Source organism: Rattus norvegicus, chromosome 1 (assembly GCF_021556685.1).
Source record: "Rattus norvegicus strain SHRSP/BbbUtx chromosome 1, alternate assembly SHRSP_T2T, whole genome shotgun sequence".
In the NCBI taxonomy this organism is placed as follows: Eukaryota; Metazoa; Chordata; class Mammalia; order Rodentia; family Muridae; genus Rattus; species Rattus norvegicus.
Genome location: NC_141534.1, coordinates 92,642,501 through 92,660,283, shown reverse-complemented (window position 1 = coordinate 92,660,283; position 17,783 = coordinate 92,642,501). Strand labels below are relative to the sequence as shown.

The window sequence follows — 17,783 nt, the reverse complement described above, 5'->3', positions numbered from 1 at the left end:
CTCAACCTTCCCAATGCTGCAACCCTTTAACACAGTTCCTCATGTCATGGTGCCCCTCCCTCAACTGTAAAATTATTTCACTGCTACTTCTTAACTGTAATTTTGCTACTACTGTTATGAATCATACTGTAAATATGTGTGATTTAAATGGTCTTAGGGGATCGCTTTGAAAGGCTTCTCCATTTCAAATCCAGGACAAACAAGCAGACATGACCTCCATGTTCTCCTGTGAGGTCAGAATTGGACCTCTTCCAGGACCTCTTGAATGAGACTCACGAAGACAGTGATCGATGCAATAGCAAGAGGAGTTTAACTCCTACATGTCTGGGTCCTCCCACTTCAAGGAGAGATGACCCTGAGCAGACTCTGAGAGGGAGTTATATACCTTGCAAACCTGAATTCTGAGGCAGAATTCAACAACAGATAACTAGGTATTATTGATGGGATAAAGTGACCTCCAAGAAAGCATTTGACAAAATTCAACACCCCTTCATGATAAAAGTCCTGGAAAGAACAGGAATTCAAGGCCCATACCTAAACATAGTAAAAGCCATATACAGCAAACCAGTAGCTAACATTAAACTAAATGGAGAGAAACTTGAAGCAATCCCACTAAAATCGGGGACTAGGCAAGGCTGCCCACTGTCTCCCTACTTATTCAATATAGTTCTTGAAGTTCTAGCCAGAGCAATCAGACAACAAAAGGAGATCAAGGGATACAGATTGGAAAGGAAGAAGTCAAAATATCACTATTTGCAGATGGTATGATAGTATATTTAAGTGATCCCAAAAGTTCCACCAGAGAACTACTAAACCTGATAAACACCTTCAGCAAAGTGACTGGGAATAAATTAACTCAAATAAATCAGTAGCCTTCCTCTACACAAAAGAGAAACAAGCCGAGAAAGAAATAAGGGATACGACACCCTTCATAATAGTCCCAAATAATATAAAATACCTCGGTGTGACTTTAACCAAGCAAGTGAAAGATCAGTATAATAAGAACTTCAAGCCTCTGAAGAAAGAAATTGAAGATCTCAGAAGATGGAAAGATCTCCCATGCTCATGGATTGGCAGGATTAATATATTAAAAATGGCCATTTTACCAAAAGCAATCTACAGATTCAATGCAATCCCCATCAACATTCCAATCCAATTTTTCAGAGAGTTAGACAGAATGATTTGCAAATTCATCTAGATTAACAAAAAACCCAGGACAACTAAAACTATCCTCAACAATAAAAGGACTTCCAGGGGAATCACTATCCCTGAACTCAAGCAGTATTACAGAGCAATAGTGATAAAAAAAAAAACTGTATGGTATTGGTACAGAGACAGGCAGATAGACCAGTGGAATAGAACTGAAGACCCAGAAATGAACCCACACACCTATGGTCACTTGATTTTTGACAAAGGAGCCAAAACCATCCAATGAAAAACAGATAGCATTATCAACAAATAGTGCTGGTTCAACTGGAGATCAGCATGTAGAAGAACGCAGATTGATCCATTCTTATCACCCTGTACAAAGTTTAGTTCAAGTGGATCAAGGACCTCCACATCAAACCAGATACACTCAAACTAATAGAAGAAAAAGTGGGGAAGCATCTCGAACACATGGGCACTGGAGAAAATTTCCTGAACAAAACACCAATGGCTTATGCTCTAAGATCAAGAATCGACAAATGGGATCTCATAAAACTGCAAAGCTTCTGTAAGGCAAAGGACACTGTGGTTAGGGCAAAATGGTAACCAACAGATTGGGAAAAGATCTTTACCAATCCTACCACAGATAGAGGGTTTATATCCAAAATATACAAAGAACTCATGAAGTTAGACTTCAGGGAGACAAATAACCCTATTAAAAAATGGGGTTCAGGGGTTGGGGATTTAGCTCAGCGGTAGAGTGCTTGCCTAGCAAGCGCAAGGTCCTGGATTCGGTCCCCAGCTCCGAAAAAAAATGAGGTTCAGAGCTAAACAAAGAATTCACAGCTGAGGGATGCCGAATGGCTGAAAAGCACCTAAAGAAATGTTCAACATCTTTAGTCATAAGGGAAATGCAAATCAAAACAACCCTGAGATTCTACCTCTCACCAGTGAGAATGGCTAAGATCAAAAGCTCAGGTGAAAACAAATGCTGGCGAGGATGGGGAGAAAGAGAAACACTCCTCTATTGTTGGTGGGATTGCAGACTGGTACAACCATTCTCGAAATCAGTCTGCAGGTTCCTCAGAAAATTGGACACTAAACTACCTGAGGACCCAGCTATACTTCTCTTGGGCATACACCCAAAAGATGCCCCAACATATAACAAAGACACATGCTCCACTATGTTCATAGCAGCCTTATTTATAATAGCCAGAAGCTGGAAAGAACCCAGATGCCCTTCAACAGAGGAATGGATACAGAAAATGTGGTACATCTACACAATGGAATATTACTCAGCTATCAAAAACAATGACTTTATGAAATTCATAGGCAAATGGAGGGAACTGGAAAACATCATCCTGAGTGAGGTAACCCAATCACAGAAAAGCACACATGGTATGCACTTGTTGATAAGTGGATATTAGCCCAAATTCTCAAATTACCTTAAATGTACAGAACACATGAAACTCATGAAGGATGACCAAAATGTGGATGCTTCACTCCTTCTTTAAAAGGGGAACAAGAATACCCTTGGCAGGGAATAGGGAGGCAAAGATTAAAACAGAGGCAGAAGGAACACCCATTCAGGACCTGTCCCACATGTGGCCCATACATATACAGCCACCCAATTAGACAAGATGGATGAAGCAAAGAAGTGCAGGCTGACAGGAACCGGATGTAAATCTCTCCTGAGAGACACAGCCAGAATATGGCAAATACATAGGTGAATGCCAGCAGCAAACCACTGAACTGAGAATAGGACCCCCGTTGAAGGAATCAGAGAAAGGACTGAAAGAGCTTGAAGGGGCTCGAAACCCCATATGAACAACAATGCCAAGCAACCAGAGCTTCCAGGGACTAAGCCACTACCTAAAGACTATACATGGACTGACCCTGGACTCTGACCTCATAGGTAGCAATGAGTATCCTAGTAAGAGCACCAGTGGAAGGGGAAGCCCTGGGTCCTGCTAAGACTGAACCCCCAGTGAACGTGATTGTTGGGGGGAGGGCAGTAATGTGGGGAGGATGGGGAGGGGAACACCATAAAGAAGGGGAGAGGGAGGGTTAGGGGGATGTTGGCCCGGAAACCAGGAAAGGGAATAACAATTGTAATGTAAATAAGAAATACCCAATTTAATAGAGATGGAGAAAAAAAGTGACCTCCAAGCTGACCCGTGATCAGTGGACCGTTCTTGACTTTCTGGGGGGATGGTTGGGAGTTAAGGGGAGGTCAGTTGGGAGTCACAGGTAGCTTTGTTTGACATTTTTGTTTGTAGTTGCTCCGGGAACTAACTACTTCCTGGAAGGGAGGGGTCTTTGTGCTTGAAGGCTTGCAGTGGAACTTTCCCACTGGCCTTAGACTGACCCCAAGTCGGGCTCTTTCGCTCCCAGCATTCCTCAGTCCCTACCTGTTACAAGGTATGGCTGGCATATCCCACCCTCTGCCCTGAACTTTCCAACCCAGACTGGGCTTCCCCTTCCTATATAATCCAGACCACCACCGCCGCCGCCGCCGCCGCTGCTGCCGCCACCACCACCACCCAATCCCTGTACTTCTCTCTTCCTGCTGAAAGGACAACATAAACCCCATTTGTCTCCATTTAAGGACCAGGCCTGATTTCAAAGAAAGGTCATAAGTCCCAGAAACTAGGCCATAAGACACCAACCAACTCTAGGAACAGATCATAAAAACTACAACAAGATCATAAAACCCCCTCCCAAGGAACAGCCTGGGAATAACCACAAAATATCTTTCTCGGGATGGGCCATCTCCACTGAGCAGCCCTATCATCCTATGGCTAAATATTCATGACTTAGGTATGCAGACCATTGACCACCTGTGACCCCCTAGCCCCCACTAGTGAAATTTTAGGTTACCTAATCCTTCTAGAAAGTGTCCCCAGTTCTCTATAAGAAGGTCTGTGTGCCTTAGTCTGGGGTCACCATTTTGGAGAATGGTTGACCCCTGAATGCTGGTTATTTCTGGAAGATAAACAGTTTGTCCTTGTAGACTATCTGAGTCTGGGGTCTTCTTTCAGTGATTTTCAGACCCTTGACTGTGATTCCCCCCACCACCGTCTACATGGCAATTTCCATGGCATCATTCCTTAGGATTGGTAAACCCACTCAATAACTGCTCTCCAAAAAACCATATTTTTTCTTTTTTTTTAAATATGCATTGTTGTTTTGCCTGCATGTATGTCTGGGTGAGGGTGTCAGATCTTAGAGTTACAGACTGTTGTGAGCCACCATGTGGGTACTGGAAATTGAACTCAGGACCTCTGGAAGAACATATAAGCTAGATCAGCTGCTGATGAACTGTGCAAGCTTGGACAAGCATTCCTGCTCCTGTTTCCTTATCTGTAACCTAGGAGAGATAACAGTGTTCACAGGGATGTCTGTTGTCTGTTGTTTTGTAGTGAGGGGCTTCCCATGCTTTCCTCAGTCCCTGGCATTAAAGGGCAGATGGGGTCTGGGCTAGGGAGACGGCTCAGAAAGCCTGCTCCATAGGACCTGGGTTGGGCTCCCAACCTCACTCAGAGCTCACAACCAGCTGTAACTCCAATTCCAAAGTGTCTAACGCCCTCTTCTGACCTTTAAAGGCACAGACGTGCGTGTGGTGCACCCAGATTCAGGCAAATACACAGATGCATATGTATACAACAAAAATGAATGAATATTTAAAGAGCAGGATGAGATGTAGGGACTCCTGGTGAGACACTGCTCAAGGAAGTCATAGGTGGGACCAAGAGCCTCAAGATGACCTCATCTTGGCCCAGCCATTTACCTTGAGTGTTAAAGAGGAATCGCAGAGGAGAGCCACCACATGGACTGGTGGCTCACATATCTGATCCCATCACCTAGAAGGCAGAAGCAAATAGATCTCTGTGAGTTCCGGGCCAGCCTGGTCTACATTTGGAATTCCAATTCCAGGCTAGTCAAAGCCCACAATGAGACCATCTTAAAAAAAAAAAAAACTTTTTAAGGAGAAGAAAAGAACCAGCAAAGAAAGAGGGGACGGAGAGGGAGGGAAGGAAGGAAGGAAGGAAGAAAGGAAGGAAGGAAGGAAAAAAGGTAGGAAGGGGAGGGGGGAATTTTTAAAAAAGAGAGAAAGAGAAAGAAAAGAAAAGAAAGGCAGAGCAAGCACAGATGGCAAAAACTATGTCGTATGGCTGGATAGAGGTGGAAGAGGAAAAGGTTTGTTTTATTTTGTTTTCACTTGATTTTTTTTTAACCAGACTGTTCATCGGGGAAATTTTTGAAATTTAACCCAAGGAAGTTCCTAGAAAAATCTCTGAGGGCTAGGGAATACACTTAATCAATACAGCCTTTGTCTAGAATCCCCCAGTGAGGGGCTGGGGGCGTGGCTCAGTGGTAGAGCCTCTGCCTAGAATCCCCCAGTGAGGGGCTGGGGGCGTGGCTCAGTGGTAGAGCCCCTGCCTAGAATCCCCTAGTGAGGGGCTGGGGGCGTGGCTCAGTGGTAGAGCCCCTGCCTAGAATCCCCAGTGAGGGGCTGGGGGTGTGGCTCAGTGGTAGAGCCCCTGCCTAGACTAATCCCCCAGTGAGAGGCTGGGGGCGTGGCTCAGTGGTAGAGCCCTGCCTAGAATCCCCTAGTAAGGGGCTGAGGGGGTGGTCAGTGGTAGAGCCCCTGCCTAGAATCCCCAGTGAGGGGCTGGGGGCGTGGCTCAGTGGTAGAGCCCCTGCCTAGAATCCCCCAGTGAGGGGCTGGTGGCTCAGTGGTAGAGCACCTGTCTAGAATCTTCCAGTGAGAGGCTGTGGTACGGTCCTGATTTAGCCCACTTGCCTAGACTATATAACACCATAAATTTCATCTCCATCATTGCACAAGAGACCACAAGACCACTGTTGCTGTACCCAAATAACCCTACTCAAATCATCGTAGCCATGGCAGCAGTGGGGTTCTTTGCTACCCGCCCCAATGTTCTGGGTTCCTGAATGAAAGACTCCCCACCAGATAGATAGATAGATAGATAGATAGATAGATAGATAGATAGATAGATAGATAGATAGATAGATAGATACATACATACATACATACATACAACATACATACATACATACACACACATATATGTAAATGACTTAAACATCTCAATGGCTAGGCCACTTCCAAACCTTCACATGGCTAACACTCTCCCCCTTTCCCCTCCAATATTCCTGACTTCTTACTCACTATAACCTATATTCCATCTTGGCTGCCCCGGACTCAGACCTGCAGCCCTCTCAGGCTGAGTTCCCCAGCACCTACATGATAGCCATGCTCTCTGTCTCCCAACTCCCAGATGTGGCATCTACTCCTTTCCCGGCATGGCAGCCATCTCTCTTCCTGATTCTTCCTCAGTCTCTTGCCCAGGAAACCCAAAGTTCCACCTCTGTCTCCCTGACAAGCCATTGGCTGCCGGCAACTCCATCCACCAATCAAAACCAACTGGGGGCGGGGTTCCTGAGAGCCTTATAGGCAAATGTGCAGATTCTTGTACAATTTTGGAGACCAAATCCACAACAACACAGTCTTCGAACGTGCTGCTGAGGCCTTGAGAAGTGAGGAAGAACTTTAAGTAAAGCAGCATCATTGTCAAGTTTGGGCTTTGGAGAAAATCACTTCAGTTTGGAGAATGCATTGTAGCCCTGCCAATGACCCACTTCCTATTTCCTGCCTCAGATCATTGACCCTCCACTTTTTTATTAACAGATGATGTTTATATCTCTCTACAGATCACTATGCCATTTGTTATAGTGTTTATTTATTACTCACCCTTGAAAGCGGTGGGTGTTGTGGTTTGAGTGAGGATGGCCCTGTGAGGCTTTGTATATGTGTGCTCAGAAGCTGGTACCAGGGACTGGGGTATTGCTGTGACAGGCCTGACCATGCTTTTATTTAGAAGAATGTGGATTTGGGGATTTTGGATTTGGAAAGCAATGGAGTGAGGCTTAAAGGATCATCCTAATAGGAATATGGAAGGCCTCGGTGCTGAGAGCTGTTTGAACTGTTCAGACGTGGCCCAAGAGGTTCCAGTGGAGAAGGATTTCAGGATGTGGTCTAGAGGCTGTTTTCATGGTATTTTGGTGAAGAATGTGGCTGGGTTTTGTGCTTGTCTGAAGAGTCTGCCTGACACTAAGGTAAAGAGATTTATATTAATTGCATTGAAAAAGGAAATCTCAAAAAATACCAGCAGAGACTTAGGTTAGGGTCTCATGTTAAGTCTCATGAAGAGTATTTTGAACAAGCATAGCAAGCTTAGAAAGTAAAAATATAAAATATATGGTTTGTATATTAAAGGGGCACCAAGAAGTGAAACGGAGCTGAATCCTGTGTTCAAAGATATTAAATTGAATTAAGGGAGGCAAGATCTCACCCAGTTAAATTAGGTTCGGGCATAGTGGTCTACACTTTTTATCCCAAGAGATAAAGCTAAGCAGACCTCTGAGTTCACAGCCAACCTGGAACAGAACAAGTTCTAAATGGAGAAAAGCTTAAATCCAGACTTGGTAGTACTCGCCTTTAATCCTTGAGACAGGCATGCAGATCTCTGAGTTCAAGGTCAAGCTACAGAGCAAGTTCCGGGACAGCCAAGCTTAGGCAGTGAGGGAATTGGGAAACAGAAAGGTAATGATGATGTAACAGAACAAGGGAACCATGTTCCAGCTCCTGCAAGCCACAGAACTCGGAAGCTTCGGCCATGTGGCTCTGGATTTAGAGTAAAAAATAGAAGGGACGACTGGGACAACTGATGCTGGTTAGCTGGAGCGAAGAAATTAGTGGTAATTAAAGAGATCTCAGCATCACTAAGGTGAAATCTTCTGGGAAGTATTTTCTGAGAGCACAAAGAAGAGATAGCTAAGTTGTACCTCATGCTGTACTTGGTAATGTGCAAGAGTCAACCAGGTGGTACTGGTTTTGAAGCCGTGAAGGGGTCATGAGAACAGCTGAGGCTTGGAACTGTGAGAGGCCATGGAAAGCCATCAGTGAAGGTGCAGCCCTAGTTGCAGTTGATAGCCCAGGCCTGAAGGGGTCATGCAGAGGAGTTGAGGCTTGGCACCATGAAGAGAGCCTATGAGAGCCTATAGGTGAAGCCTAGTTGCAACAGAAGACCCCAGCATATTGAAGATGCCAGTACCATGGGAGGATCACCAAGAACAACAGTGGGAGTGGAGTGGATCAACCTGAGCTTACAGTGCTACAGAGGGCAGAGCTGGAGAAGTAATAGCCCTTTGGAGGAGCCCAGAAAATCTTGTGTAGATCCCAGATATTGAAACAAAAAGCTGTAACATTGAAGTTGCCTTGGAGACCCCGAGATGTTCAAGATGCCAGAGCCATGGGCTATCTGCTGAGGAAAGCTGCTAACAGAGAGTGGAACCAGCCCAGGAGAAAGAAATCTGTTACAGTCAACAAAGATGAAAAGGAGTAGAGATCTGAAAAATGCTTTGACATCAGACATAGAGATGCAGAGTTTGGAGTTTACCCAGATGGATTCCTGTCTTGCTTTGGGAATTACAGTTAAGTGATAGGATGGATTTCAGAAGACGCTTTGAACTTTGGATTTTTAACATTGTTGAGACTGCTATAGACTACGGGGACTTTAGAAGTTGAACTAAATATATTTTGCACTATGCTATGTTTAGGTAAGGCCCCTATAGACTTATAAGTTTCAACAAACCTATGGGGGCCAGGGAGTGGATGTGATGGTTTGTATATGCTTGACCCAGGGAGAGGCACAATTAGAAAGTGTGGGCCTGTTGAAGTAAATGTGGCCTTGTTGGAGTAGGTGTGTCACTGTGGGTGTGGACTTTAAGACCCTCATCCTAGTTGTCTGGAAGTCAGTATTCTAGCAGCCTTCAGATGAAGACGTAGAACTCTCAGCAACTTCTGCACCATGTCTGCTTGGATGCTGCCATGTTTCGGCCTTGATGATGATGGACTGAACGTTTGAACCTGTAAGCCAGCCCCAATTAAGTGTTGTCCTTATAAGAGTTGCCTTGGTCGTTGTTTCTGTTCACAGCAGTAAAACCCTAAGACAGGCCCTGGTCCTGAGTTCTTGGTCCACAATTGTTGAAAATCTTTGGGAAGAGTCAGGAAGCCTGGCCTGGTTGGAGGAGGTGTGCCATTGAGGTTTCAAAAGCCCACATTCCTAGTTAGCTTGTAAATCAGGTGTGGTGTCAGCTCTGCTCCAGTGTCATGCTTCCCACAGGTGATGGTCATGGACTCTGAATCCATGCAAATCCACTGCAAACAAACTCAGAATAAACTCTTTCTTCTACAGTGGTCAAGCTATCAGCCTGAGTAAGTCCTGTATTGTAAAAGAAGAGTTCTCCAGCTCGGATGCTGGTCACTACATGAAGAAAGGTGACTATATGCCTTGGTGACCATAAATAGTAAATATGTTAGTCTTGGTCCATGACCGTCCATGACTTGGAAGAAAAAATTGAGACACACCTGCTTGTTGACCCTTAATGAAATTCATGTCTTCCATCAAAAGCGACTCTTCCACACACAGGCAAAAATTAATTTACCTTCTGCTTAAAGTAAAAGTCCAGGGCTGGAGAGATGGCTCAGTGGTTAAGAGCACTGACTGCTCTTCCAGAGGTCCTGAGTTCAAATCCCAGCAACCACATGGTGACTCACAACCATCTGTAATGGGATCTCATGTCCCTCTTCTGGTGTGTCTGAAGACAGCTACAGTGTACTTATATATAATAAATAAGTCTTTAGAAAAATAAAAGTCCAGACCCTATGATAACTTTTGTGTTTGATTGTGTATTTGTGTTTAGAAGCTATACACGTACATGTAGCTGCATGAAGGTCAGGGTTGTTCATGTTCATTCACGCGTGTGGGCATCATCTCTCAGGAATGCAACCCAACATTTTTTTACATTTATTTTGGCAGGGGAAGTGTGCATGCTGTGATGCATGTGCAGAGCTCTAAAGACAACTTTTAGGACTCAGTTCTCTCCCTGCACCATGTAAGTTCAGGGGATTGAACTTATTTATGGCTTCCAGCTTGGCAGCAAGCACCTCTTCCACTAGACCATTCACTGTCCTGCCGCCATGTTTATGAGATAGGGTCTTTCACTGGCCTGGAGCTTGCCCATTTGTTAGGTTGGCAAGCAAGTCACAGGGACAAGTGTGTCCCTGCCTCCCAGGTGCTGAGATTATAAGCATGTGAGACCACGGTGGGCATTTTTTCCTGGATATTCATGTCAATTCTGGATCCTTGTGCTTCCCAGGCAACCATCTTACGGTCTTGAGTCCTGGTGTTGCTTTGACACGGGTCTCACTAGGTAACCCAGACTGGCCTTGATCCTGTGATTCAATTGCCTCAGCCTCCCAGCTGCTGGGTTTCCAAGCTTAAGGCTTCTTGAATCTTCCATTTCAGTCTAGGAAAATTCCTCAAGCAGAGGCAACTTAAAGCTGGAGTGTGCAGCATGATCTAGAAAGGTGAAGAATTTGATCTGGCATCATAGTAATTATAAGCTATAGAACTATAGGCTCCTGAAGGGAGGAGGGATGGCTCCATGGTTAAGAGCACACTTCTTCCAGAGGTCCCAGGTTGAATTCCCAGCATCCACTTGATGGCTCACAATTATCTATAATTCTAGATCCAGGGGATCTGAAACCCTCTTCTGGTCTCTCAGGCAAGTACTCACACTCTAAATAAATAAAATTTTAAAGGTTTTTTTTATTTTATGTGTATGAGCATGCTGTCCTTGACACACCAGAAGAGGACATTGGATCCAATTACAGATGGTTGTGAGTCACCATGTGGTTGCTGGGAATTGAACTCATGACCTTTGTTTTTTGTTTTTTGGGCTGTTGTTGTTGTTGTTGTTGTTGTTGTTGTTGTTGTTGTTGTTGTTGTTGTTGTTTTTCGGAGCTGGGGACCAAACCCAGGGCTCTACCACTGAGCTAAATCCCCAACCCCAACTCATGACCTTTGGAAGAGCAGTCGGTGCTCTTAACCTCCGAGCTTTCTCTCCAGCCCACAAATAAATCTAAAAAGAAGGTAGTTTCCTGGGTTTAATCTCAAAGGTGTAACTTCTGGCAGGTTTCTTTATTCTCCCTAGCCCAAGTCCCTAATAATATACAGACACTGTTACTTCATCCACCTTGCTGTGTTATGTGAGACTTGGAAGTATTATGTGCTTGATATATAATAGCTTTTCAAAAATATGAGTTTTAGCTTCTTAATAGTTTAGTATTGATAAGTTGCTATTTGTAGTAAGCTGAGTTGCTGGTCTGGATCTGAGATATCTAGCCAAAGACTTGTGTCTGTTAAAAGTATGGTCCACAAGGTGGCGCCATTGGGAAATACTAGGGCCTTTGGAAGACAAATCACAGAGGGAGGGCTTTAGATCTTTGGGAATATGCCCTCTGGAACAGGATGATTCTGGAACAAAATGCCCTTCCTATTCTTTTTACGTGCTTCCTGTCCATGAGTTGAGCAGTTTGTCCTGCCACAGACAATACCCCGCCACTGTCACTCAGCTATGAGTCTGTCCAATAGTGGATCACAATCTCTACAACCTTGAACCAAGTAGACCGTTTCCCTTCATTAGTCAATGAGCTCAGGTACTTTCTTTTATTTGCCTGTGTATGTGTATGTGGTGCACACGCCTATGGGTTTTCACATGTGTGAGTACACATGTATGTTGGGGGCGGGTCACTAGGGACTCTCACTGAACTTAGAGGTGGTCAATGTTTCAGCTGCTCTGGCCAGCCAGCTCTCTCCAAGGGTCTTCTGTCTCAGGAACTGGGATTACAGAAAGGATGCCACACCCACTTGGCTTCTTTGTGTGAGTTCTGGGTTGTGAACTCGGATCTCACACTGGCCCACTGAGCAGTCTTCCCAGGCTTCAGGTATTTTCTTACAATGACAGAAATGGAAATAACGCACACATGTAGTGAGTGCTTTACTTAAAACATCACACTATGTCCTCATGATGGCGTGTTATTTACAAAGAAATATCTCCAGGCTGTAATCCCAGCAATTTGTGATACTAAGAAGAGAGGGCTGTAAGTTCAAGGCCAACCTAGGCAACATATGCAAGAATTGCCACCATGCCTGAAAATACATTTAAAAAAGAAAAATGGAAGCTAGAAGAGTTTACAGAACCAGCAACCAGCAACCAGAAACCATGATCACAGGCCTGTAATTCCAGCATTCCAGAGGCTAAGAGAGAAGAATTAGAATTTCAAGGCCAATTGAGATATAGCACAGTTGGTTGGGGATTTAGCTCAATGGTAGAGTGCTTGCCTAGCAAGCGCAAGGCCCTGGGTTCGGTCCCCAGCTCCGGAAAAAGAAAAGAAAAAAAAAGAGAGAGAGATAGCACAGTGGTAAAGGGCTAGCCTTGCAAGTAAGACTGAGTTCCACACATATTACTCTAAAAAAAATTTACAGTTAAAATTAATAATAATAATAACAACAACAATAATAATAATAACTCAGTTTGGAGTTGGGGATTTAGCTCAGTGGTAGAGCGCTTGCCTAGGAAGCGCAAGGCCCTGGGTTCGGTCCCCAGCTCCGAAAAAAAGAACCAAAAAGAAAGAAAGTTAATTAAAAAAAATAATAATAATAACTCAGTTTATAAAAACATCCCAAATATAAAGTGGTGTCTTAGGGGTTACTATTGCTATGGTAAAACATCATGACCCAAAGCAACTTGGGAAGTAAAGGGTTTATTTGGTTTGTACTTCCACATCGCTGTTCATCATCAAAGGAAGGCAGGACAGGAACTCACACAGGGCAGGAACCTGAAGGCAGGAGCAAATGCAGAGGCCATGAAGGAATGCTACTTACTGGCTTGCTCCCCATGACTTTCCCAGCCTGCTTTCTTATAGAATCCAAGACCACCAGCCTAGGGATGGCCCCACCCATAAGGGGCTGGGCCCTGACCCCATCAATGACTAATTTAGGAAATACCCCACATCTTATCTTACGAGAACATTTTCTCAATTGAGGTCCCCCTTTTTCCAGAAACTCTTGCCTGTGTCACGTTGACGTAAAACTATCCACAACCCCCAACCACCAGAAGTACTTGTTCGGAGGCAGCAGAAGTGATGTTTTAACGATTCTGCCTCCATTACGCCAAGATTCCATGAGGTGGAATCCTTTTAGAGCATCAGAGGAGCAAGAGTGGCCCAGAGTGTCGAGCAGCAGAGTTCGGGCTCCCCCTAGTTTGGAAAGGAGGTGTCTTTCATGTGATCCCTACAGCGGGTGTAGCCATTTAACCAGAATCCTACAAATTGTACTTGCTGGAATCGGGATTCCAACTCAGACACCACCTCAAATCTTTGAGTCTATCTCAAAACTGACTTCTTGTATTCCCCAAGGTTCTGGGGTGACTGCGCCATCTAGAGGCTGGTTGGGGGATGACAAGGCCAGTTTAGAGCAACCACTCCACAACCCCCAACCACCGGAAGTACTTGTTCGAAGGCAGCGGAAGTGATGTTCTAACGATTCTGCCACCGTTACGCCGAGGTTCCGTGAGGTGGAATCCTCGCAGCTAGGCTTCAAACCACGGTTAGAGCACCAGAGGAGGAAGAGTGGCCCAGAGGGTCGAGCAGCAGAGGTAAGTGCCAAACAAATACTGCTTTCCTTTCACGGTTAGTGGGTTGTACAGTGGTCCTGATGGCTTTTTTCTTTCTTGTCCTTTCTAGGACTTGGTAGCCATCTTACAAGCCGAGAGCTGCAAGCGCTCAAGACCCATCAGGACAGTGCCGCCTGTTCTCGGTAGTTTGAGGAGAGAAAAAAAAAAAAATGACCGAAGCAAACCGCCCAAAAAAGCTCCTCATTAGTGAGCTTAGTAGAGAACTCAAGCAGAAAATCCTTAGAGCCCTGTTTATGAAATACGGGCAAATAGTGGATGCCATTTTGAAGAAAGATCATGAAACCAACCAATCACGAAGAAGATGCAATAATGGTGCGGCCTTTCAAAACCCCGCAGGTGTTAAGGGTGCGGGTGCAGCAGGAGATGTTCATGGAAAGCTCTCTGACGGGAAAGCTAGAGTGGAGCAAGGAAAAGCCAACCATGCCACCAATGCAGCTTTTGGGGGTGGCAGACTTGGACCACCACCTCCTCCCAGATGCACTGGCCCTCCCAGAGGTGGAAGAAGGAGAAGAAGACGACGTGGAAGAAGAAGTAGGAGGCTTCCCACATACGTGGCTAATGGCAGCTCCTCCACAAAATATTAGGATGAGTTCTTCCAAGAGGGCAGTTTCCAGTAAAAAGAGCCAGCACCTTGAGGTTGGGTTTGTCCTTCTAGATCAGTGCCCTCTGTATCACATTAGAAGACATAGTTATGGAAGCACAGCACCAAGTAACCCACTGTATTACAGAGACTTTTGTTTGTTGCCAGTTGACTGTAGTCTACCAAAGACTTCTAGTCAGTGATCGAGTTCTAGTGATAAAAGAGATTATACACTGCCACCAAGCAGCTATACTGCCATTCTGATTGTCTGGGTCTGTGTGGTGGTGATGACTGCCCATCAAGAGGTTATAGTGATAGATATGGACATGTTTGCAGTGGTGACTATTTAGATCATCTCAGGTTGAGTTTACTACAGAAGTTTTTTGAGACCAGTGCTCCCCCTGCACAAAGGGCCCCACTTTCCAGTCCTAATGGAAGTAGTCACCATGGTAATAATTGCATCTCCTGTGATAGATAGGAAGCCCAAACTTCCTACGTCGTCACCATTGCCTTGGAATACAAGAACTTGGGCTCCCCCTAGTTTGGAAAGGGGGTGCCTCCATGTGATCCCTAGAGCAGTGCAAACCACAGGGCGTCAAGAAGTGACAATAGAGGAAGCCAATCTGATAGGTGGGGAGGCAGAAGCACATCCTAGAAATCCATAAAACTTTGGACCAAAATCACCAAATATATAAGATAAAAATGATTCATAACTACCCAAGGATTAGTGGAAGGAGAAGTTCTGTTGACTTTTTGAGTTTTTCGGTTAGGTTCTCTGTAGCTTTTATGTTTTGTGAGGGGGAGACAGCCATTTAATTTTGATAGTAAAATTGTTTTAGCAGGAAAATGTTAAGTGTGTTAAATCCTGACCAATATAAGTTTCCAAATAAAAGCATTCCTAAAAACCATTTCCTGTCTGGGTTTTTTTTTTTTTTTTCAGTAAAGAAGTCACTTCTATGATCTTCCATGAGCACCTCTCCATCTAGAAGCCCTCTAGTCTCTATTGAGAAATAAATTGTCCTGCTGTTCAAACAGAGCTATCTGTTAGAGGATAACTAGAATATGCCACCTTTAGGACGTAAGGTGTCAGGGAGCAAAACGCAGGTCTTGGGTTCCAATAAATAGGAAATTATCATTTACCCGATAAACCTGTATCCCCCACTCCTCTTGGTATTTCCTTGAAATTCTAAAAAATTCCCTTACCCCTCCCACCATAAGACCATTAAAAATAATTTTAAAAGTTTAAACTACAGAATGCTAATAAAAGTATTTTGACAAAGCAAGAAAGGAAAAAAATAGTCTACTTGCACCATAATTAACAATGCAAACTCTTGAGCTGGAGAAATGAGTCAGTGGCTACTCTTCTAGAGAACTGGGGCTTGATTCCAGAACACATATGGTCTGTAGTTCCAATTCTAGGAGATCAGTGCCCTCTTCTGGCCTCCCAAGGTCATCAGGTACATTAAGTGCTACACAAATTTATATGTAGGCAAACATTAATGCTCATTAAATAAAGGCAAGTTGGCATTTTAAAATGTGAAACCTTGTAACACATAATAACTAGTTACCTATCCTGAATTTCACAATCTCCTGAGAAGGTGAGTCTCTCCGTGGGAAAGACAGTGACCAGAGAACAGATCCACTGTTGGAAACAGGTTTTTACAAAGGTATTTCAGTAACAGCTACATTAAGGGCACCGAGTTGTCTTCATACTAAGAAGCTGATGCTATAATAGACTCTACCCCTTTACCCAGGCCTCTCTCACTGCACACCCTCTTGTTTTTGTTGTTATAGTTTGGTTTGGTTTGGCTTTTTATATAGGATCCTGCAGTGGAGGCCAGACAGGGCTCATACTCACTGAAGCCGTGCCTCAGCTTCCCAAGTGCTGGGATTACAGATAGTACCAACACACTCCATTTACTGATGCTGAGGATCAAGGTCAGGGCTTGTGCACGCCAGCCAAGCTCTCTTCCAACTGAGCTAAATTCCTAGCCCCTCTTGCCTACTTTTGGTTTTGTCATTAATGGAATCGGGTGTAGCTGATACCCCAAGAGATAATGGTGACTGAGCGGCCCACAGGCTGGTGGATGGAGAGGCAGCGAAGCCACAAAGCAGCTAGCAGCATTGACAGCTGCAGAAGAGTAGAAACTGTGGTTCTGGTGACAGAATAAGGGCAACAGAGGTGGTGGACAGACAGCAGAGACAGTGGCAGAAGAAATAGCAGCTAAGGCAAAGTTGTTCAGCTGAGCAACTTATCGACTGAAGGGAGAGCAGGGCAGCAACAAGAAGCATGAAGAGAAAGCGGCTCTGGGTAAAGACACTTGCCACCAAGCCTGGCGACCTAAGTGTCCCCAGGACCTGGTACGTGGTAGAAGGTGAGAATTGATTCCTGACGTCTTCTGGCCCCCACTTCTGTGTGTGGCATGTGCAGACTCCCAAACCTGTTCCCCACCACATACACACACACACACACACACACACACACACACACACACACACACACACACACAGTAGTGAAGTGGGGGCAGAGAGCTGAGGCTTAAAGGATAGAACACTGTAAATAATTAGACAAGAGAAATTGACACCCTAGACCTGAGCACTTCCTGGACCTGAGTGAGAGCCAGATATTAGAGGGTTGCTGCTAGCTGTTGTCCATCCAAGATGGATAAAAGTAGAACTGACATATTGGAAGAGTGTCTCCACATCTCCTTGGTTCACACTGTAGAACAGAGGGACACTGGTTAACTATCCAACGATAGTGACGTCACTGTCATTCCACAGTAACAGCCCATTCTTTTTTTCCTCTTTTCTCTCTCTCATGATAAGCTTTTCCCCTACATTGAAAATGAGGGGCTGGAGAGATGGTTCAGTGGTTAAGAGCACTGACTGCTCTTCCAGAGGTCCTGGGTTTAATTCCCAGCAACTGTTGGGGTTTAAATCTCAGCACACCAAACCAACATGATTCCATGTGGAGAGGTTTAATGAGAGAAGAGGAGGAGATGAGGGGAGAAGTAAAGGAGGCCAGCCATGGGCACATGGAGGGAAGGGGGTATGGGGAGAGAAGGGACGAAGGGGAAGAGGGCAAGAGAGCAGAGATGAGCAAAGAGCAAGAGAGAGAGGAGGGGGCAAGCAGCCCCTTTTATAGTCAGGCTTACATGGCTGTTGCCAGGCAACTGTGGGGCGGAGCATATCTGGCTGTTGCCAGGTAGCTGTGAGGGTGGAGCTTAGAATACCAACATTCCCGTTTCTAATGCTCTCTTCTGGTGTATCTGAAGACAGCTACAGCGTACTTAAATATAATAAGTAAATAAATCCGAAAAAAAGAAAAGAAATGAGATAACTGGCGATCCTAGTGTACCCATGTTTTTGTAGTGTACTCATTAAGTGCCCTTTTCTACTCTGCTGTTCAGAGTCAATTCCCTTTTTT

General features: G+C 44.8%; 1 pseudogene across 1 annotated transcript; it reads left to right on the top strand.

Moving 5' to 3' along the window:
• The first annotated feature begins 13,641 nt into the window (after window positions 1–13,641).
• Window positions 13,642–15,264, top strand: Cyp2s1-ps1 (cytochrome P450, family 2, subfamily s, polypeptide 1, pseudogene 1; annotated as a pseudogene). The gene is given in 2 exon segments (NR_176820.1): window positions 13,642–13,737; window positions 13,826–15,264. The product of NR_176820.1 is annotated as a cytochrome P450, family 2, subfamily s, polypeptide 1, pseudogene 1 (transcript).
• The last annotated feature ends 2,519 nt before the right edge of the window (window positions 15,265–17,783 follow it).